At 47.5% G+C, this 23556-nt stretch overlaps 1 pseudogene; it reads right to left on the minus strand.

Moving 5' to 3' along the window:
* Positions 1–15036: 15036 nt before the first annotated feature.
* On the minus strand, positions 15037–18121 carry LOC138997334 (bifunctional 3'-phosphoadenosine 5'-phosphosulfate synthase 1 pseudogene; annotated as a pseudogene).
* Positions 18122–23556: the final 5435 nt, after the last annotated feature.

The following is a 23556-nucleotide window of genomic DNA, read 5'->3' on the forward strand; positions in this document are numbered from 1 at the left end:
GCTCCCGCACCGCCCCCGCCGCCGACGCCTCCCGCCGCCCAAACCTCGAGACGCCCAGAAACCACGTGGTGCGCCAACGGCGCGCACAACGGTAGGTCGGCGCCCGGCGCCCAGCGCACCTCGCCCGCGCGGAGGGGCGGAGCGGGGCGGGGGCCAGACGCAGGAAGAGGGGCTGCGAGCCCGCAAGGGTCAGCCTCACGCGGTGCAAGGGGTCACGGGCCTCCAAAGGTCACGGACCTCCAAAGGTCACGGACCCCCAAAGGTCTAGGGCAGTGGTTCTCAACCTGTGGGTCGAGACCCCTTTGGGGGGTTGAACGACCCTTTCTCAGGGGTCGCCTAAGACCCTCGGAAAACACATATATAATTACATATTGTTTTTGTGATTAATCACTATGCTTTAATTAAGTTCAATTTGTAACAATGAAAATACATCCTGCATATCAGATATTTACATTACGATTCATAACTAGCAAAATTACAGTTATGAAGTAGCAACAAAAATAATTTTATGGTTGGGGGTCACCACAACATGAGGAACTGTATTAAAGGGTCGCAGCATTAGGAAGGTTGAGAACCACTGGTCTAGTGGCCGCCTGCAGGCCAAATTAGTTCGTGGTTGACTGGCCAGGAGGTCTTACCCTCTGACTCCCTCTTAGCCATTCTTCAGGTCCCATCCTTGGGATAAGGGAGAATCACGACTAGCCACTGATGCAGGCAACATCACCCCACCTCCTACCCCTCCTCCTTCTGGAAAGGTCCTCATTACTGATTTTCGTCCCACCAGGCCCTCCACCGGCAGGATATCCCAAATTTTGGTCAGGGGCATTCTTGTCACCATCAAGGGTCACAAACTACAGCCTCACGAGCCAGGTTCTTCCCCAGATGTGTATTTTTTTGCTATTGTTAAGGCACCACAAACTTTGGACAGGTCTCAAACTTTGAACACTTAGAAGCCTGAAAATTGGGACTCAGAGAGTGGGTCTCAGAATTAGATGAGGTCATACTATATGAAGTTAAAGACACCCAAGAAGCACTCAGAGAGGGTTAGCTTTTATTACTACCTCAGGAATAAGCCAACAAACACTTGCATAAGCCAACAAGAAAAAAAGTGAAAGAATATTTCTTAAATATTGAAGGAACCATGGCTAAAAAAAAGTGATGGGCCTAAGAGATTTTGCAAATTAATTCTTTAATATTTCACTTGTGAAAAAACAATTTCTTAAGTCCTAGTGCTGGAACCAACAAGAAGGCAACAGATTGCACCACTTCAGAAAGAGCAAGCCAGTTGTGGGGTTATATATTTGGGAAAGAGAATGCTCACATAAGCATCCAATTTAAAAAGTAAGCATGATTCCACAAGATCAAGCAAACATCACGTCTGTGCAGTCTCAGGCAGGAGAGCTGGAAAGGAGGGCTGTGCTGACTTCCAGTCCGGAGGAAAACAGCTGCAACGTAAGTAAAGCTCACCTATCACTGAATTGGGCCAACCAGGCCTACTCCCAACAGTCACCTGGCAGGGCCAGCTCACCTGAAGCGCCAGACCTTGTCAAAAAGAGGTGAGAAACCGCCAGATCTGATTTAAATGGGAGGTTCCAGAGACAGTTACCAAGCTCTAAAGAAGATACAGAATACAGCCTTCTCCCAGCTCTTAGTGTAGGTCAGTGTATTTTTCTTTTGACTAGAACCCATGCTACAATATGGTGCCTCCCAAACTTTTCCACAACACAGCTCACAGAAAATGGAAATATTTAGACATCACACTGGGAGGAAGAGTCAAGATTGTTGAAGTGGGAGCTCACTACCATGGGGCTCTAGTCACCTAGTCATCCCCTTAAGGCTGAAGGGGGTCAGTGTCTGTTCCTGTAACTAGACCCCCCACCCCCAACAAGTAGTGGGAAGCATTTTTAAAGAAATTACTCTGACAATATAATCCTGGTAAACATATATGTATCCAATATAGGAGCACCTAAATATGTTTTTTTAAAAACCTTCTAGAGGACTTTAAGGTAGAGAGATCAACAACAATACAGTCATAGTAGGGGATTTTAACACCCCACTGACTTCACTGGATAGATCTTTCAGACAAAAAATTAACAAGTGTACATGGATCATTCACAAATACTGTCCACATGTTAGGACACAAAACAAGTCTCTGCAAGTTCAAGAAGATTGAAATCATTTCAAGCATCTTCTCAGATCACAGTGGAATGAAATTAGAAATCAACTACAGTAAAAACACTCAAAAACACTCAAACTCATGAAGGCTAAATAGCATGTTATTAAAACAATGAATGGGTTAACAATGAGATCAAGAAAGAAATAAAAAACTTTTGGGAAACAAATGAAAATAAACACACAACTACCCCAAATCTCTGTGACATAGCAAAAGCAGCACTGAGAGGGAAGTTCATAGCACTACAGGCTATGAACAAGAAAACAAGAAAAGTTACTAATAAACTATTTAGCCCTACAACTTAAAGAACTAGAAGGAGACCAATAAGAAAATCCCAGAGTAAGTAGAAGGAAGGAAATAATAAAAATTAGAGCAAAAATAAATGACATAGAGACTAAAAAAATAAAAATAAATCAGTGAAACTAAGAGCTGGTTCTTTGAAAGGATAAATAAGATTGATGAACTGTTAGCCAGACTCATCAAGAAACAAAGAGAGAGGATCCAATTAAATCAGAAACAAAAGTGAAGTAACCACTGACACCACAGAAATACAAAGGATTGTAAGAAAATACTGTGAACAACTATATGCCAACAAGCTGGACAATTTGGGTGAAATGGAAAAATTCGTAGAAAAAATACAATCTCCCAAAACTGAATCAGGAAGAATCAGAAAACCTGACTAGGCCAATAACAACTGATGAAATAGAAGCAGTAATCAAAAAACTCCCAGCAAACAAAAGCCGAGTCTGGATGCCTTCACAGGGGAGTTTTACCCAACTTTCAAAGAAGAACTAACACCTATACTCCTCAAACTATTCCAAAAATCCAAGAGGAAGGAACACTTCCAAGTTGTTTTTATGAGGCCAGCATTATCCTAATTCCAAAACCAGGTAAAGACACTACAAAGAAAGAGAGTTACAAGCCAATATCCCTAATGCACATAGATGCTAAAATCCTCAATAAAATATTAGCAAATCAGATCTAGCAGTATATTTTAAAAAATCATACCCCATGACCCAATGAGATTTATTCCAGGGATACAAGGCTGTTACAATATTCACAAATTAATAAATGTGATACACCACATAAATAAACTGAAGGACAAAAATCACATGATACATCACATATCAATAGACGCAGAGAAGCCGAAGCCGGTTTGGCTCAGTGGATGGAGCGTCGGCCTGCGGACTGAGGGGTCCCGGGTTCGATTTCGGTCAAGGGCATGTACCTGGGTTGCGGGCACACCCCTGGTGGGGGATGTGCAGGAGGCAGCTGATCGATGTTTCTCTCTCATCGATGTTTCTGACTCTCTGTCTCTCTCCCTTCCTCTCTGTAAAAGATCAATAAAATATATTTTAAAAAAAAAAAATAGACGCAGAGAAAGCATTCGACAAAATCCAACACCCATTTTCGATAAAAACTCTCAGCAAAGCCCTAACCCGTTTGGCTCAGTGGACAGAGCGTCGGCCTGCGGACTGAAGGGTCCCAGGTTCGATTCCGGTCAAGGGCATGTACCTTGGTTGTGGGCACATACCCAGTAGGGGGTGTGTAGGAGGCAGCTGATCGATGTTTCTAACTCTCTATCCCTCTCCCTTCCTCTCTGTAAAAAAATCAGTAAAATATTTTTTAAAAAAAAACAAAAAAACTCTCAGCAAAGTGGGAATAGAGGGAGCATATCTCAACATGATAAAGGCCATATATGACAAACCTACAGTGAATATCATACTGAATGGGCAAAAACTAAAACCATTTCCCCTAAGAACAGGAACAAGACAGGGATGTCCACTTTCACCACTCTTATTCATCAGACAAGAAGAAGAAATAAAAGGCATTAAAATTGGAAAGGAGGAAGTAGAATTCTCACTATTCACAAATGACATAATATTATACAGAGAAAACCCTAAAGACTCCACCCAAAAACTACTAGATTTAATAAATGAATTTGGCACTGTAGCATAATATAAAATGAACACCCAAAAATCAATGGATTTTTTATATACCAACTAGAGGCTCAGTGCACGAAATTCGTGAACTGGTAGGGTCCCTAGCAGCTGCCAGCTACTCTCTCCCTTCCTCCAGCCACCTGCCCCCCGCCGCTGCTGCTGGTCACCATCTGCGTGGTCCTATTGCTCCGCCAGTTGCCCCGCCACTGCCTGGCTCCCAGGCACTGAGGGAGCCAGGCAGTAGCCCCTTCCCCCGCCACCACTGCTGTTAACCCTGTGATCAGATGGGGGGGGCATTGGGCCCCCACCCAGCTCCCTCAGCACCTCGGAGCCCAGAAGCGGCAGGGCAATCGGATCGGCGGGGCAATCACCCCTGCCCGGCAACCAGTGGCTTGACTCACACCACCTTGGCCTGGCTCCACCCACTCACCTGCTCCACCATCCCACCCCAGTCCTACTCTCTTCGGGGCCTACAGCGCCTCCATTGCTGCCCACTGCCAGCACCATGTTGTCAACACCCGTCATGTTCTGCGCCACCCCCTGGTGGTCAGCACACATCATAGCAAGCAGTCAAACTCCCGGTCAAGGGGACAATTTGCATATTAGGCTTTTATTATATAGGACTAGAGGCCCGGTGCATGAAATTCATGCACGGGAGGGGGAGGTGCCCCTCAGCCAAGCCTGCACCCTCTCTAATCTGGGACCCCTCGAGGGATGTCCAACTGCCAGTTTAGGCCCGATCCCTCCCCTGCCAGCCTGATCACCCTAACTGCTCTCCCCTGCCAATCTGATCTCCTTAACTGCTCTCCCCCGCCAATCTGATCTCCCTAACTGCTCTCCTTTGCTGGTCTGATCACCCATAACTGCCTCTGCCTTGGCCCCGCCACGATGGCTTTGTCTGGAAGGATGTCCAGTCTAATTAGCATATTACCCTTTTATTAGTATAGATAGAGGCCTGGTGCATGGGTGGGGGCTGGCTGGTCTGACCTGAAGGGGTTCCCAGATCAGGGTCGGGTCCCTTGGGGGGCAGGGCCGGCCCTGGGCAAGGGGCCTGGGGCAGTTTGCAGGCTGGCCACACCCTGATCGGGGTGGGGGTCCTCACTGGGGGACGGGGCCAACCTGAGCAAGAGGCTGAGGGCCGTTTGCAGACCAGTCATGCCCCCATTAGGGTGGGAAGGTCTCTGCTGGGGGTGGGGCCAACCTAGGTGAGGGGCTGAGGGTCGTTTGCAGGCTGGCCATGCTCCCATCAGGGTGAGGGTCTCACTGGGGGGCGTGGCCGGCCTGGGTGAGGGGCTGAGGGCCCTTTGCAGGCCGGCCACACCCACATTGGGGTGGGGGTCCCTGCTGGTGGCAGAGCAGCCTGGGCCAGGGGGCGGGGCGGCCTGGGTGAAGGCCTAGGGGCAGTTTGCAGGCCAGCCAAGCCCCCGGCTTTGTCCGGAAGGACATCCTGAAGGTCTCCGGAAGGTCTCCCAGTCTAATTAGCATATTACTCTTCTATTAGTATAGATAGATGGTCCCCACTTGTTTATTTTTTTTATTTGGTTACTTGTGCTTTAGGTGACATATCCAAAAATATTATGCCAAGACCGATGTGAAGGAGCTTTGTCCCTATGTTTTCTTCTAGGAATTTCAGGTCTTACATTCAAGTCTTTAATTCATTTTGAGTTGTTTGTGAGTGATATAAGATAGGGGTTCATTTTCATTCTTTTGCATGATAAAATATAATTTTCCCAGCACCATTTATTGAAGAGACTGTCTTTTCTCCATTGAGTATTCTTGTCTCCCTTGTCAAATATTAGTTGACCATATGTACATGGGTTTATTTCAGAGGTCTTGATTCTATTCCATTGGTCTATGTGTCTGTTTTTATGCAAGTACCATATTATTTTTACAGTTTTCTAGTATAGTTTGAAGTCAAGAAGTGTGATACCCCAGCTTTATTCTTCTTTCTCAAAATTGCTTTGACTATTTGGGGGCTTTGTGGTTCCATAGAAATTTTAGGATTGTTTTTTCTATTTCTGTTTTTTAAAAAAACAATGCCATTGAAATCTTTATAGGAATTAACTAAATTTACAGATGGCTTTGGGTAGTGTATGCATTTTAAGAATATTAACTCTTCCACCCAGCTGGTAGGGTTCAGTGGGAGTATCCCTCTCCCTTTCTCTCTCTCTAAAACTCAATAAAGATCCTTTTAAAAATATATTATCTCTTCCAATCCATGATACCATGAGGTATCTTTCCATTTGTTTGTGTCTTCTTCAATTTCCTTCAATGTCTTATAGTTTTCCATGTAGAGCTTTCACTTCTTTGGTTAAATTTATTCCTAAGGATTTCATTGTGGGGTTTTTTAAAATATATTTTTATTGATTTCAGAGAGGAAGGGAGAAGGAGAGATAAAAACATCAATGATGAGAGAGAATCATTGATCAGCTGCCTCCTGCACACCCCGCACTGGGGATCAAGCCCACAACCCGGGCATGTGCCCTGACTGGGAATTGAACCATGACCTGGTTCATAGGTCGATGCTCAACCACTGAGCCATGCTGGCCGGGCAGGATTTCGTTGTTTTGATGCTATTTTTTTTAATATGCTTTTATTGATTTTTAGGGGGAGAGAGAGAGAAAAAAATGGATGGGAGAGAGAAATGTTAAGTAGTTGCCACCTGCACATACCCAGACCAAGGATCAAACCTGTAACCTGGACCTGTGCTCTAAGTGGGAATCGAACTGGCGACCATTCAGTGCAAGGGATGACACTCAACTGTTTTGATTCTATTTTAAAGGGAATTGTCTTCTTTCTTTTTCGGATAATTCACTGTTAGTGGATAGTAACATTACTGATTTTTGAATTTTTATCTATTAATTTTAGAGAAAGGCAGGAGAGACATTCATTTGTTGTTCCACTTATGCATTCATTGGTTGATTCTTCTATGTGCCCTGACTAGAGATCAAACAGGCAATCTTGGTGTAGGGGACAATGCTCTAACCAACTGAGCTACCCAGCCAGGGCACATTACTGATTTTTGTATGTTGGTTTTATGTTCTGCAGTTTTACTGAATTAATTGACTACATGTAACAGTTTGGGGGTAAAGTCTTTAGGATTTTCTACAGAAAATCATGTCATCTGCAAATAGAGATAATTGTACCTCTTCCTTTCCAGTTCTGATGCCCCTTACTTCTCTTCCTTGACTGATTGCTCTGAGTAGGACTTCTAGTACAGCAGGTCCTGGAATGATGTCATTTCGTTCAATGTGATTGTGCTGTGACATTAATTTTTTTAAAAATCGATGCCCAGCCCAGGCTACTATTTATGTGGAGTTTGCATGTTCTTTGCATGTCTGTGTGGATTTTCTCCAGACACTCTGGTTTCCTCCCTCATTCCAAAGATGTGCACATTAGGTTAACTGGCATGCTTAAATTGTCCCAGTCTGGGCCCTAGCTGGTTGGCTCAGTGGATAGAGCGTCAACCTGTGGACTGAAGGATCCTGGGTTTGATTCCAAGCAAGGGCACATATCTCAGTTGCAGGTTCAGTCCCTGGCCCTGGTTGGGGCCTGTGCAGGAAGCAACCAATCAATGTGTCTCTCTCACACTGATGTTTCTCTCTCTCTGTTTCTCCCCCTCCCTTCCACTCTCTCTAAAAATCAATGGAAAAATATCCTCGGGTGAGGGTTAACAAAAAAAAAAACCTTTTTAAAAATAATAAATTGTCCCAGTCTGAATGGATGTGGATGTGGGTATGAGTGTTCCCACCTTATACCCTGAGCTGCCAAGATAGGTTCTGGTCACCTGCGAGCCTGAACTGGAATAAAGGGGTCAGGAAATAATTACCTTACTTGTTTATATTAATCTCTCTTAAATGTGTGTATAGATCACATTTGTATCAATATTTAATATTGGAAGTGTTTTTGAGGTTTTATTTATTTTTTATATTTTATTTACTTTTTACAGAGAGGAAGAGAGAGGGATAGAGAGTTAGAAACATTGATGAGAAAGAAACATCAATCAGCTGCCTCCTGCACACCCCCTACTGGGGAGGAGCCTGCAACCAAGGTACATGCCCTTGACCAGAATCGAACCTGGGACCTTTCAGTCCACAAGCTGATGCTCTATGCACTGAGCCAAACCAGTTAGGGCAAGGTTTTATTTTGATGAGTTCAAAATTCTAGAAGTAAGCTGTAGGAACTTAACATTTGTTTATAGCAATTAGCCTATGATTAAAATTGATTTTGTTATATGTCATTTCACTTTAAGTCACAGTTTCCAAGAACCTATAGACGATATTAAATAAGGACTTACTATACTATATTGAATAGGAGTGGTGAGAATGAGCATCCTTTTCTTGTTCCTACTCTTAGAGGAAAAACTTTCAACATTTCACCATTGAGTATGATGTTGGCTGTGGGCTTGTCATGTACGGCTTTTATTATGTTGAGGTATGTTCCTTCTACACCTAATTTGTTAAGTTTTTTATCATGAATGAATGTTGAATTTGTCAAATTGAGATGACCTATTGAGATGTCTATTGAGATGATCATGATTTTTATCTTTCATTCTATTAACACTAGGGGCCCAGTGCATGAATTTGTGTACCTTGAAAGGATCAGTGGGCCACAAGGCTGCCATGGGCACAGGGGCGGGTCTTGGCCCATCCTCTGCGGCCCGGCCCGGCCCTTCCAGCCCTGGGCCCCCAGTCACCTGTTGGCAGGCAGCTCCGCTCCCACTGCCACACAGAAGGTGCCGGCCCCAGGATTGCACCTGCTGACAGCACTGAGCAATCCAGGCGCCGGCAGCGGGTGCAAGTGCCAGGCAGGACCGCAGCATGTGGGAGCAAAGAATTTTCAGTAACCACCAGAGGCTCACCCTGATGACAGTGACTGGTGCCCCGCCTTAGTCTGACGCCTCTGCTCACCTGCTCACCATCCCACCGCGGCCAATGCCCGCCATGTTCCGCACTCTGCCACCTGCTGCCCACACCGGCCATGTTCTGCGCACGCCCCCTGGTGGTCAGCACACGTCACAGCGACCGGTTGTTTGGTTGTTCGGTCTATTTGCATGTTAGCCTTCTATTATATAGGATGATGCATCACATTTATCTAATTGTATATGTTGAACCATCTTACTTCCCAGGGATAAATACCACTTGATCATGGTGCTATGATCCTTTTAATGTGATACTGAATTTGGCTTGCTAATATTTTGTTTAGAGTTTTTGCATTTATCTTCATCAGGGATATTGGCCTGTATTTTCTTCTCTTGTGGTGTCCTTATCTGGCTTTGATATCACGGTAACACTGGCCTTATAAAGTGTTTCCTCCCCTTTGATTTTTTTAAAGAGTTTGAATATTGGCATTAATTCTTCAAATATTTTGTAAAATTGACCAGTGAAGCTGTCTGGTCCTGAGCTTTGCTTTGCTGGGAGGTTTTTTATTACTGATTAAATCTTACTTGTTATAGGTCTGTCCATATTTTCTATTTCTGATTTAGTTTTTGTAAGTTTATGTTTCTAGGGATTTATCCTTTTCTTCTAGGTCGTTGATGTTAGTTGTTCATAGTAGTTTATTATATACTAGAGTCCTGGTGCACGAAATTCATGCACGGGAGGGGGGTCCCTCAGCCCGGCCTGCACCCTCTTGCAATCCGGGACCCCTCGGGGGATGTCCAACTGCCTCTCACAATCCGGGACCGCTGGCTCCTAACTGCTCACCTACCTGCCTGCCTGATTGTCCCTAACCCCTCTGCCTGCCTGCCTGATCGCCCCTAACTGCTCCCCTGCCGGCCTGATCACCCCTAACTACTCCCCTGCTGGCCTGATCGCCCCTAACCACCTCTGCCTCGCCCCACCACCAGGACCCAGGATTCCCTCCTCCAGCTGGTCACAGGCACCTGAGACCTGGGTTTCCCTCCCTCTGGCCGGCCACAGGCACCCAGGACCCGGGCCGGCTTCACCAGGGCCGGCCGCAGCCACAGCCGCAGGGGACTGTGGATGGGCGGCTTTGCCTGGGCTGCAGCCACAGGCGCCTGGGACCACTTGTCCCTCTCCCAGGCTGCAGGCACAGCCAATGGTGCCCGGGATAGCAGGGCAGGAGGCTTGTCCCTCTCCTGGGCTGCAGGCGCAGGCGCAGCCACTGGCACCTGGGACCGCGGGGCGGGTGGCATGTCCCTCTCCTGGGCCACAGGCATAGCTGCTGGCGCCCAGGACTGCGGGGACCACGGGGCATGCGGCTTGTCCCTTTCCCAGGGCGCAGGCGCAGGCGCAGCCACTGGCACCTGGGACCGCGGGGCGGGTGGCATGTCCCTCTCCTGGGCCACAGGCATAGCTGCTGGCGCCCAGGACTGTGGGGACCACGGGGCATGCGGCTTGTCCCTTTCCCAGGGCGCAGGCGCAGGCGCAGCCACTGGCATCTGGGACTGCGGGGCGGGTGGCTTATTCCTCTCCTGGGCTGCAGCCTGGCTGGTCCCCATTCCTCTCTCGTGAGCTCATTTGTGCCTGGCTGGTCCCCATTCCTCTCTCCCCAGTGTTGAGTGTCTGAGCCGTTACAGTGTGACGGCATGAGGGTGTGATGACCATTTGCATATTAGCTCTTTATTATATAGGATTTTTTCCTTTTTTTTTTTTAGAGAGAGAGAGTAGAATGGAGAGGGGGGAGAGAGAGAGAGAGAAACATAGATGTGAGAGAGACACATTGATTGCTTGCCTCCTGATTGCACCCCCACTGGGCCAGGGATCAAATCTGCAACCAAGATAGATGCCCTTGACCAGAAATCAAACCCATAAACTGATACTCTAACCAATGAGCCAAACTAGCCAGGGCTGATGGATTTTTTTTACCTTGTCAAGTGATGAAAAATGAGATTCAATGTGTATACTGTTGGTTACAATTAATATAACAACTTGAAAAAATCATGAGACAGAAGCATAAATATAATACAAAAACAAGATTTTAAAATTGTATTATAGTAATCTACACTAATAAAAGAGAAACATGGTAATTGGCGTACGACCGCTACCCTTCCCATTGGCTAATTAGCAAGATATGCAAATTAATCACCAGCCAAGATGGCGGTTAACTGTCAACAAAGATGGCGGTTAATTTGCATATGTAGGCACAATGCAGGGAGGCAAAATGGAAAGCACAGAAGAAGCCCCCTGGCACTCCCAGGGGGGAGCTAAGAGCCAGGGGGCAGGGCAAAGGCGGCCCTGGGGGCCGCCTTTGCCCTGCCCCCCAGCCATGATCAGAGAATCCTGGCCTTTGCCGCACTGGCCAGTGATAGCAGGAAGTAGGGGTGGAGCCAGCAATGGGAGCTGGGCAGGGGTGGAGCTCGGGATCTTGGGGTGGCTGCAGCCGCTGCCCGGAGCCCACGATCAGGGAGCGGTTGCAGCTGGGTGGGGAGCGGCTGCAGCTGGGGGTCCCCGCTGCCCTAACGCCTCGGCCAGAGGCATTAGGCACGGGCAGGGGCGGAGCCCCATCAGGGGGCGGCTGCAGCTTGGGGGATCCTCTGCCCCGGCCTAACGCCTCCGCCAGAGGCAAAAGGCCCGGGAGGGGCGGCTGCAGCTGGGGTCCCACTGCCCGGGCCTAACGCCTCGGCCAGAGGCGTAAGGCCCACGATAGGGGGGCGGCTGCAGCTGGGGGGGTCCCCTGCCCGGGCCTAACGCCTTGGCCAAAGGCATTAGGCCCGGGAAGGGGCAGAGCTCACGATCGCGGGCGGCTGCAGCTGCGGGGGTCCCCGGCCCAGCCTAATGCCTCGGCCAGAGGTGTTAGGCTGGGCAGGGGTAGCTGCAGCTGGGGGTCCCCGCTGCCCGGGCCTCACGCCTCAGCCAGAGGCGTAGGGCCCGGGCAGGGGCGGAGCCCACCATCGGGGGGGCGGCTGCAGCTGCGGGGGGTCCCCTGCCCAGCCTAACGCCTCCGCCAGAGGTGTTAGGCTGGGCAGGGGTAGCTGCAGCTGGGGGTCCCCGCTGCCCGGGGCCTCACGCCTCAGCCAGAGGCGTGAGGCCCGGGCAGGGGCGGAGCGCACGATCGGGGGCGGCTGCAGCTGCGGAGGGTCCCCTGCCCAGCCTAACGCCTCGGCCAAAGGCGTTAGGCCCGGGAAGGGGCGGAGCTCACGATCGGAGGCGGCTGCAGCTGGGGGGGTCCCCTGCCTGGGTCTAATGCCTCAGCCAGAGGCGTTAGGCTGGGCAGGGGCGGCTGCAGCTGGGGGTCCCCACTGCCCGGGCCTCAGGCCTCAGCCAGAGGAGTAAGGCCCAGGCAGGGGTGGAGCCCACGATCACAGGAGGCTGCAACTGGGGGGGTCCCCTGCCCAGGCCTAACGCCTCAGCCAGAGGAGGTGTTAGGCCGGGGCAGGGGCAGCTGCAGCTGGGGGTCCCCGCTGCCCGGGCCGAACGCCTCGGCCAGAGGCGTAAGGCCCGGGCAGGGGTGGAGCCCATGATCTTGGGAGGCTGCAGCTGCGGGGGTCCCCTGCCCAGGCCTAATGCCTCGGCCAGAGGTGTTAGGCGTGAGCATGGGCAGAGCCAGCGATCGCAAGCAGGGGCGGCGTGGGCGATCGTAGGGAGCTGGGGGTCCCCTGCCCACCCTGATCGGGGACACCCTTCAGGGCAAACCAGCTGGCTCCCACCTGTGCACCAGGCTTCTATCCTATATAATAAAAGGGTAATGTGCACATGCAATTTTTTTCCCCAAATATATTTTATTGATTTTTTACGGAGAGGAAGGGAGAGGGATAGAGAGTTAGAAACATCGATGAGAGCGAAACTTCGATCAGCTGCCTCCTGCACACCCCCTACTGGGGATGTGTACGCAACCAGAGTACATGCCCTTGACGAGAATCGAACCTGAGACCCTTCAGTCCGCAGGCCGATGCTCTATCCACTGAGCCAAACACGTTAGGGCGGTAATGTGCAAATTGACCCTAACAGCAGAACGACTGGGAATGACTGGTCACTATGACACACACTGACCACCAGGGGGCAGATGCTCAATGCAGGAGCTGCCCCCTGGTAGTCAGTGCACTCCCACAGGGGGAGCTCTGCTCAGCCACAAGCCAGGCTGAAGGCATCACATTGGCGATGGTGGGAGCCTCTCCTGCCTACTCAGCAGCTCTGTGGATGTTCAACTGCAGCTTTGGCCCGTTGGCAAGTGGACATCCCCCAAGGGATGTATCACTGCCAGCTTAGGCACAATCCCCCGGGGAGCAGGCCTAAACCAGCAGGTGGACATCCCCGGAGGGGTCCCAGACTGCGAGAGGGCACAGGCTGGGCTGAGGGACCCCCGAGTGCACAAATTTTTGTGCACGGGGCCTCTAGTATTAACTATAAGTGGTAAAGAACCCTAGCCGGTTGCTCAGTGGTTAGAGCATCAGCCCTCAGTCTGAAGAGTCATGAATATTCCTTGTCAAGGGTTCAACCTAGGTTGCAGGCTCAATCCTGGGCCCTGGACAGTTTGGCTTAGTGGATGGAGCATCAGCCTGTGGACTCAATGGTCCCAGGTTCGATTCCAGTCAACAGCACATGCCCGGCTTGTGGGCTCAGTCCCCAGTAGGGAGCATGCAGGAGGCAGCTGACCAATGATTCCCTCTCATCCTTGATGGTTCTATCTCTCTCTTTGTTTCCCTTCCTCTCTGAAATCAATAAAAATACATTTTAAAAATATCCTGCCCTAACCGGTTTGGCTCAGTGGATAGAGCATCAGCCTGCAGACTCAAGGGTCCCAGGTTCTATTCTGGTCAAGGGCATGTACCTTGGTTGCGGGCACATCCCCAGTAGGGGGTGTGCAGGAGGCAGCTGATCGATGTCTCTCTCTCATCGATGTTTCCAACTCTCTATTCCTCTCCCTTCCTCTCTGTAAAAAATCAATAAAATATATTTAAAAAATCAATCAATCAATCAATAAAATTATCCTATATAATAAAACCCTAATATGCAAATTGACCGAACGGTAGAATGACCGGTCACTATGATGCGCACTGACCACCAGGGGGCAGACACTCAACGCAGGAGCTGCCCCCTGGTGGTCAGTGTGCTCCCACAGAGGGAGTGCTGCTCAGCCAGAAGCCGGGCTCATGGCTGTTGAGTGCAGCAGCGGTAAGGAGCAAGGGGGTCCTGGACTGCGAGAATGCAAGCCAGGCTGAGAGACCCCCCTCCCCCAGTGCACAAAATTTCGTGCACCGGGCCTATAGTGTGTATATATATATATATGTAAATGGAGTCCTAGCCAATTTGGCTCAGGGGTTAGAGCATCAGCCCTCAGACTGAAGGGTCATGGGTTTGATTCTGGTCAAGGTCATGTACCTCGGTTGCAGGCTTAATCCCTAGCCCTAGTCGGGCTGCATGCTGAAGGCAACCAATCAATGTGTCTCTCTCACATGGATGTCTCTTTCTCTCTGACTCTCCCCCTCCCTTCCACTCTCTCTAAAAAATCAATGGAGCCCTAGCTGATTTGGCTCAGTGGATAGAGCGTCGGCCTGAGGACTGAAGGGTCCCAGGTTTGATTCCAGTCAAGGACACATACGTCATTTGCAGGCTCAATCCCTGGCCTGGTTGGCATGAGTGAGGGAAGCAACCAATCAATGTCTCTCTCTCACATGTATGTTTCTCTCTGTGTGTCTCTCCCCCTCCCTTCCACTCTCTCTAAAAATCAATGGGAAAATATCCTTGGGTAAATATTAACAACAAAAATCAATGGGAAAAAAATATCCTCAGGTGAGGATTAAAAAAAATAAGTGAAAAAGATACATTAAAACTAGCAGTGTGTTACACTAGTTCAAAACAGAACTCATAAGGCAGAAGAAAATGGATTCGAGTTAAATAAAATGGTCTGTTTTTAGGAACCGCGTCCAGACAGACCCACCACAAAGAAATGCCGATATTAACTATGTGGTCCCCTCTGGTTACTCAGTGAAGTGTCAAGGAGGGGCTGGTTAGCACCTTAAGCTTTCTCCACCAGCACAGTCCGGGCCTCGGGAGCCATGAAACCTTCAGGAGATTTCTGGCCATCTTGAGCAAGGTTGCACATTCACGTTCCTGAAATAAATTCAAAGTCTTCATGGTGTTCAGAGTCATGTTAGTCCATACACTTCTGTTTTTTGTTGTAAGCTGCAACTCAAAAGGGAACTATTTTGCCCTAGCCAATTTGGCTCAGTGGATAGAGCAGGGGTCCTCAAACTACGGCCCGCGGGCCACATGCAAATACAAATATTGTATTTGTTCCCGTTTTGTTTTTTTACTTTAAAATAAGATATGTGCAGTGTGCATAGGCATTTGTTCATAGTTTTTTTTAAAACTATAGTCCAGCCCTCCAACGGTCTGAGGGACAGTGAACTGGCCCCCTGTTTAAAAAGTTTGAGGACCCCTGGGATAGAGTGTTGGCCTGCGGACTGAAGGGTCCCAAGTTCAAATCTGGTCAAGAGCACATGCCTGGGTTGTGGGCTCAATCCCCAGTAGGGGGCCTGCAGGAGGCAGCTGATCAATGATTCTCTCTCATCATTGATGTTTCTATCTCTCTTTCTCCCTTCTTCTCTGAAATCAATAAAAATATACTTTTTTCTAAAAGGGGGGGGGGGGAATTATTTCCAAAATAATTAGGCCAGGGGACACTGTCAACACTTAGGCGCTGTGAGTTGGCTAGTGCAGGTCCTTCCCTATTTCTGGATGAAGCATGCCAGCGGGGTTCCCTCCAGCAATGAAGAAATTGGCTCCTGCCACCACCCACGCTCTGCAGTGCCACTGGACCTCAGTGGGTCCAGCAGGCATCATGGGAGATGGGAAGATGGCCACCTCCATTGTTCCGGGATTCAGGACGCCTTCCCCCAGCACTGCAGCATGCTGCTTCATTTGCCACATCAAAGGAACATCGTCATCCTTCGTCCACCAACCAAGAGGGTGCTGGTAGCCCCTCTCTAGAAGTTGTTTATGGGTGTCCTGCATTAATAAAGCATGTCCATTGTGCACTGGGTTACATAATTAAAGTGCAAAGACAGCATCAGTGTTCATATCTTTACATTTCTGCTTTAGCTCAGTAGGAATAAAACAATATTGATCAAGACTATCATTCCACAAAAATACAGGTCTTATAACATAGAAACCCACACCTGAAACATATATGCTCATGTTGACCAATGTCACCCCAATAAATTTAATAAGTTACAAAAAAAGACCATCACTCCAATAAATTCAGTCCAAGACTTGAAGATCTCCTCCAATCAGCCAATCTCCTTGTCCCATAACCATCTTGATGTAGGGGTGGTTCTTGCATGTCGCTCATCACTGTCAGGCTCCTCCTCCCTGTGCTCAAAAAATTCTGGATTGTGGAGAATAGCCACACAGCAGCCCTCATATGTCAGAGCAAATGCCATACAGCCACATACCCTATTCATCTTCATAAGTAGCTGACAGAATTATAGGCACTGACAAGTTAATGATACCTCCATCAAGAAGACAATCAAAATGAAGACACTGCAAGTACTCCTTCTCTCTCATACAGCCATTCAGTGGGGTGGCCCAACCTTCTGCCAAAACCTGCACCCATTGCACATCCATGTTGTTAATTTTCAGTGCTGGTAATGTTTCTGCATCTGTTTTTGCCAAGTGAACTTTATTTTCTGGCACATACAGTTATTTAACTTCATAAGAGGCATCTACAGGTACAGTATCCTGTTCCTGCAGAAGGTCCACACCTTGCTGGACACAGTCATTTACGTCACAGGAGTCTGTTTTCAGCACCAATTCAGGGGCCTCTGGTTTTTCATATTCAGAATCAATCCCAGTGAAACCTTTAATTTCTCCAGCCCGAGCTTTTTTATAGAGTCCTTTGACATCCCTCTGTTCACAACCATTCAGATACTTCAGAGAAAGGTAAACGTGCACCCCCGTGAATCTGCCTTGCATTGTCGCCATCCTGAGTATAAGGCAATATGAAACTCGTGATGCGTACTAAGCCCACATCTTCAGTTTAGCAACTTCTGCAATGCGCCGAACATTTTCTCTCTGTCTTCAGGACTGCAGCCAAGATTTTTACTGAGACCTTGACAATTGTTGTCACAAAGCGCAGAATGGACTACCAGGGCAAACCAAATACTCCTCCAAAGCCATAATCACTGTGGTCTTCCCTGTTCCAGGTAAGCTTGTGAGCCAAACTGGACAACCGTGTAAGCCACCTCTGGTCCCCATCACCCGACCTCTCTTGTTCCTGCTGACATCATGAGCTTGATAGGTGACACTGGTTGCTCTCTGCATCCCCCAGTTCTGCACATTGTTGCTCAGCTTGGCTTTCTTGCACAGGCTCCCAGGTACCTCCGTGGCTGCAGAGCATGCATGGGTGCCAGGGTTCTCCATGTGTGTATTCTTTATCTTTGAAATTCAAAATGTCATCCAGGTATTGGACAATTTTTGTTAACTTTGCTTTCACCAAAACAGGACCTTTTTACCTGATGATCAACATTTTTCTTCAACTCAAAAACCTTTATTTACTTCTCTAAATAATGCTTTTCTTCTATTTGTTTTATAATTTTCTTTTAGACGTGCCATAATTCACATATTGGATGCCCATCCTCTGCTGTTTTTTGGAGGCTACAAGAACAAAATAGTTCAGAAATCCAGGTTTGTCTGAAGGCAACTGTATGTGGAGATTGTGAGGTGGGAAAGAACTTTGAGTACTCAAGAAACAAGAAAAGAAGACTCTTTTGGTGGGCGTATAGAGGGGTGAATGATGAGATCAGGTGGGGGGCCTTATAGGCCACAGTAAATTAGTTTTTAAATATGAAGAAAAGCCATTGTTTTTAATGAGGGCAGAGACAGGACATGACTTACATTTCAATGTCAGGGTCACTTTTCAAGCCCAATATGTGAATGCAGGGAAAGAATGAAAATGGAGAGACCTGCCTGGAGGCTATTACAATTGGCTACTAAGAGATAACTATGGCCTAGACCAGTGGTCGGCAAACTGCGGCTCGGCAAACCGCGGCTCGCGAGCCACATGCGGCTCTTTGGCCCCTTCAGTGTGGCTCTTCCACAAAATACCGGCTCTTCCACAAAATACCGACTTGTGCGCATGGGCCACGAAGTTTCAATCACACTGTACGTGCGCGCCCGCACGTGGTATTTTGTGGAAGAGCCACACTGAAGGGGCCAAGAGCCGCGGTTTGCCGGTCACGGGCCTAGACTAAGATGATAGTGCAGAGGTCAGAAGATGGGAAATTCAAGTTAATTGTGGGTAACAGCATCAACAGCACTTGCTAGTCACCTGGATATAGGAATGAAGAAAAGAGAGGAATCAAGAATGACTTAAGATTTTTAGCTTACATAACTGGTAGGTTTCTGATATGCAAAGACTGTGCTGAGGGAACTTTAGGGAGGGAAAGTTATAGCCTAGGGAACAAGCAAAACTTTTTTTTTTAATATATTTTATTGATTTTCCACAGAGAGGAAGGGAGAGAGATAGAGAGTTAGAAACATCGATGAGAGAGAAACACCGATCAGCTGTCTCCTGCACATCTCCCACTGGGGATGTGCCCACAACCAAGGTACATGCCCTTGACCGGAATCGAACCTGGGACCTTTCAGTCCGCAGGCCGACGCTCTATCCACTGAGCCAAACCGGTTTCAGCGAAGCAAAACTTTTTTAACAGAGACCTAAAAGTACAGGGGTGGGCAAAAAGTAGGTTTACAGCCCTTGCTGGTGTGCCTAAGTGGTTAGAGCATCCACCCATGCACCACAGGGTCGTGGGTTCGATTCCCAGTCAAGGGCACATACCTGGGTTGCAGGTTTGATCCCTGGCCCTGTTCAGGGCATGTGTGGGAGGCAACCAATCAATGTGTGTCTCTCACATCGATGTTTTCCTCTCTCTCTTTCTACCCCCCTCCCTCTTTCCCTTTCACTCTCTCTAAAAATCAATGGAAAAATATCCTTGGGTGAAGATTAACAAATAAAAAAGAAAAACAAAAAAGTAGGTTTACAGTTTCGAGTATGTGAACATTTATTCTTATGTTATTTATTTATTATTGCATTATTTTTAATATTGTTATTATTGTTAATATTGTTATTAACCTACTTTTGCCCACCCCTGTGTAGTGGTGTATGTAAAATAGAAGTGTATTTTCTTTCACATAACAAGCAAGAGGTGAGTAATCCAAGTCTGGCAGGCAGATACGCCTTAACATCTGGCTTCTGTCTCTAGGTCCAAGGTAGCTGCTCTAATTGTCACCATTTCCAAACAGTGAGAAAGAAAAAGAGAAAACAGAGGGCAAACAATTTCATTTTGAAAAAATGTGACTTGGAAGTTGCTTACACCACCCAAGGGGCAAAGAGGGTCTGAGAACAAGTACCGAGGGACTGTGACATCTAAAGGTCAGTTTGAAAAGAAGAAATTAAAGTGGCCAGAGGAGGAGTGCTAAGGGGGAGCAAGGGGGAGTGGAAAACTGTCAAATTTGCAGAGAGGTTGAAAATATAGAGGTTTGAGGAGAAAGAAGAAACTATGAAGTAACATATGCTCAAATGTGAGGGCTGCCCCCCACCCGCCCCAACACAAATCAGCTCTCAGAAGAGAATAAGTGCCCTTATATTTGAGTCCTTATTATATCTGCTACCTTATAGGATGCTCTTGTTTTATATTTATTAACAAAGAGCTGTGAAGACAAGACATGTTAGCCTGAGATATTGATGCCTGCCCAATTTGGGATTATTATGGAGGTCATCCAAAAGCATCAGCAAAACAAGGAAAGCAATGAGTGTTGGGAAAGCCAGTGTCTTGCACACAGTCTTTTTTGTTGTTATTGTTAATCCTCACCTGAGGATATTTTTTTTCTATTGATTTTTATTTTATTAGTTTTTTAAGATAAAGTTATTTTTATTGATTTCAGAGAGGAAGGGAGAGGGAGAGAGAGATAGAAACATCAATGATGAGAGAGAATTATTGATCGGCTGCCCTTCTGCACACCCCCCACTGGAGATTGAGCCCGAAACCCAGGCATGTGCCCTTGACCGGAATCGAACCAGGACCCTACAGTCCGCAGGCTGACGCTCTATCCATGGAGCCAAACCGGCTAGGGCTATTGATTTTTAGACAGAGTGGAAGGGTGGGGGAGAGACAGAGAGAGGGAGAGAAACATCAATAGGAGAGAGACATATCAACTGGCTGCCTCTGGGGATCAGCCTGCAACTGAGGTACATGCCGCTCACCGGAATCAAACCCAGGACCCTTCAGTCCAAGGACCAATGCTCTACCCACTGAGCCAAACTGGCTCGGGTTTGCACGCAGTCTTCTGACCTTCCCTCGGCCTGAAATACTTCTTAACCAAATGCGAGTTCTCATAGTCTGTGGTAGACTAGACACCTTGTGTGGAAATCTTTACCTGTGTCAGATTCAATGTATATCCTTTGCTCTTCTGCTTAAGTGTGCGCATCATATAACACCTGACCAACCCCACTACTATGTCTGTCTCCTGTCTGGGGAAGTGATGAGGTCCTTCTACTGCAGCACAAGAAGGATACATGCAGGCCAACTGTGTTGTGTTGGCTGCAGGGACGAGACCTGCTGGCCATGGAGGAACCAATGCTCACTACTAGAGCTGATCTTGCTCTGCCTCTTCTTGTGTTGTTCCCTTCAATGCTTGGCTGTGTTGTGCTTCCCTTGGCAACTATACTACCAAGATGCAGTGGGCAGAAGTGTTCAGATATCTGCTTTTGGTGACAGGCAATAGATGTCACTTGCTTGACAATGAACCAGGTCCTACTGTTGGCTGTGGCACTAGCTATGTGAATCCGTTTCTGTTTTGTCATCAACAAAACAGTAGTATTCATTGAGGTCTCTTCCAGCTATATAATATTCCATTTTCTGTGAGAATGAAAGAATATTATGTCTAAAGCCAAAAGTCAATAAGAACTTTTATAGGTTCAGAAGCCAGATGGAATGCTAACAGTGTCCATGTTCCTCCAAATTTACATATAGGATCATTCATTGAAGAAAACAGATTTTCTTCTAGATCAGTTTCTCAACCTTGGCCAGATAATTCTCTGCTGTAAGCAGCTGCCTTACATGTTGTGGGACATGTACCTGCATCCTTGTCCTCTCCCCACGAGATGCGAGCGCAGTGGGATAGTAAGAAGCTAGGAAAACCCCTGAGCAAGTGGAATGGGGAAACTGAGACAAGAACATTAAACAAGGCCAGTTTGGGCAGTTTGCAGCCAGCTTATGAACTGCAAGACCTTATCTTCCCTGAACAAGGACACTTGAGAGCAAATGGTTTATACCCTCCCCGCAACCAGAAAATACATAGTTTAAACCAACCTGGCCTGGGAAAACAGAGAACAAAGACCCAATTAATGCCATTTATACCAGCTAAACCCAAGGACAGATGAAGTTGGGGAACTAATAACAAAAAAACTAATTAAAGCCAGACAGACCTAAGATAAAAGTAAAAGAGACCAAAGAATAATCCAAAACTCCCCTATACACTCATGTTGATGCATCAGCATATTAAAAATGCACCTGGAAAGCTGCTGAAACCCTCCCCTAAGATTCTTGCCTGCAGAAGGAAAAAAAAAAAAAGAATAAAAAACCCTCAAGACAAAGACTCAACGCGGGCTCACTCTAGAGTAGCGGTTGCTAACCAGTGGTCTGTGGACCCCTGGTGGTCCGTGAGGTTCGAAAGGTTGGCGCCCACTGCTCTAGAGCACGCCCATGCCCCTTCCCAGGCATGAACTTTGTATTTCTTTCTAAATTCTAGGGGTCCCCACAAGACTTGCAGCCAGGGGAGCTGTAGGCAGCTCGACCCAGGCTAGCCCCCTGATCCTGTCTCCAAGGCCCCCTTTTTCTCTGACTTCCCAGTGAGCTAAAGCAGTCCCATTTAGGCTCATTTCTATCACTGCGACCAGTGAGCTAACAGTATCCCTGCCTTCGCTCACTTCTTTCCTATATCATTTCTAGAGCCAAGACAGGAGCACCCCTAGGCTCTCCCCTGTTGTTTCTTCTCCCTTTAACTTCTTTGTTTCATTGTCCGCAGCATTAATAAACATATCCTCAGACCCATCTGGACTTGTGTTGCGAAATCTTTCCTACACGACCCACACACTACAGGCCAACCTGAGGCAGACCAGTAACAGGAGTAGCATCTCACTCTTAGTTGTGACAACTAAAAATGTTTTCAGACACTGCCAAACATCTCCTGAAAGGCAGTGTCCTCGGCTGAGACCTAGATATATTCTTCTAATCAGGAGTAAATAGTATGCATAAGCTTAACTCACCAATACCTCTATTTTATAAGAAGGAAAATTAAGATACTTCATAAAAAATTAAATCCGTTTTATGATACATAACAGTCAACAATCTCAAATGGAATTGGTGTCTGGGCCATTTCATATATATTTTTTTTTTCCTAATCCTCACTCAAGGATATTTTTCCAGTGCTTTTTAGAGAGAGTGGAAGAGAGAGGGAAAGACAGAGAAAAATATAGATGTGAAAGAAACACATCAATTGGTTGCCTCCTGCAAACACCCTGACCAGGGCCCAGAGCTGGGGAGAAGCCTGCAACCGAGGTACATGCTCTTAACCAGAATTGACCGGAATAGAACCCGGGGCCCTTTAGTCCACAGGCTGACGCTCTATCCATTGAGCCAAACCGGCTAGGTCTTTCCCATCTTTAATCAATAAATATCATTCCCCTTAGGAGGAGAAAAAATTACCCATATTAAAAGTACTGAAAATAAACATCTCTATACTAATAAAAGGGTAATATGCTAATTAGACCGGGTCGACCGGACATCTTCCAATCATCCTGCCTTCCTTCCAGACAAAGCCACAGTGGCAGGGGTCGAGGCAGAGGCAGTTAGGGGCGATCAGGCCAGCAGGGGAGGGCAGTTAGAGGTGATCAGGCAGGCAGGCAGGCAGGCAGAGGGGTTAGGGGCGATCAGGCAGGCGAGCGGTTGGGAGCCAGCGGTCCCGGATTGTGAGAGGGAAACCAGCAGCCAGACATCTCCCGAGGGATCCCGGATTGGAAAGGGTGCAGGCCAGGCTGAAGAACACCCCTTCCCCCTGCCCCCATGCACGAATTTTGTGCACCGGGCCTCTGGTCATCAATAAACACCATTAAATGATGACTAATTCTACATCTCACTAACCTCTGTTTCATTAACTAGAATCCAGAGTAAAAATAGTTATAGCTTTTGACACGGCATCATATTTCTCTAAAATATTAACTAAGACAGATTTCCAATTTGGTAAACCTAATAAATAATTTAATGCCATTTGGTTTTCAACAGAATTGTATCTTTATCATCAAGCTAAAGACATAACAAAAAAATAACAATGCTCTAGCTGGTTTGGCTCAGTGGATAGAGCGTCGGCCTGCAGACTGAAGTGTCCTGGGTTCAATTCCATTCAAGGGCTTGATCCCCAGTGTGCGGTGGGCAGGAGGCTGGCAATCAATGATTCTCTCTCATCATTGGTGTTTCTC

Source organism: Myotis yumanensis, unplaced genomic scaffold (assembly GCF_028538775.1).
Source record: "Myotis yumanensis isolate MYYU_CA2020_CCGP unplaced genomic scaffold, mMyoYum1.0.hap1 SCAF_18, whole genome shotgun sequence".
In the NCBI taxonomy this organism is placed as follows: domain Eukaryota; kingdom Metazoa; phylum Chordata; class Mammalia; order Chiroptera; family Vespertilionidae; genus Myotis; species Myotis yumanensis.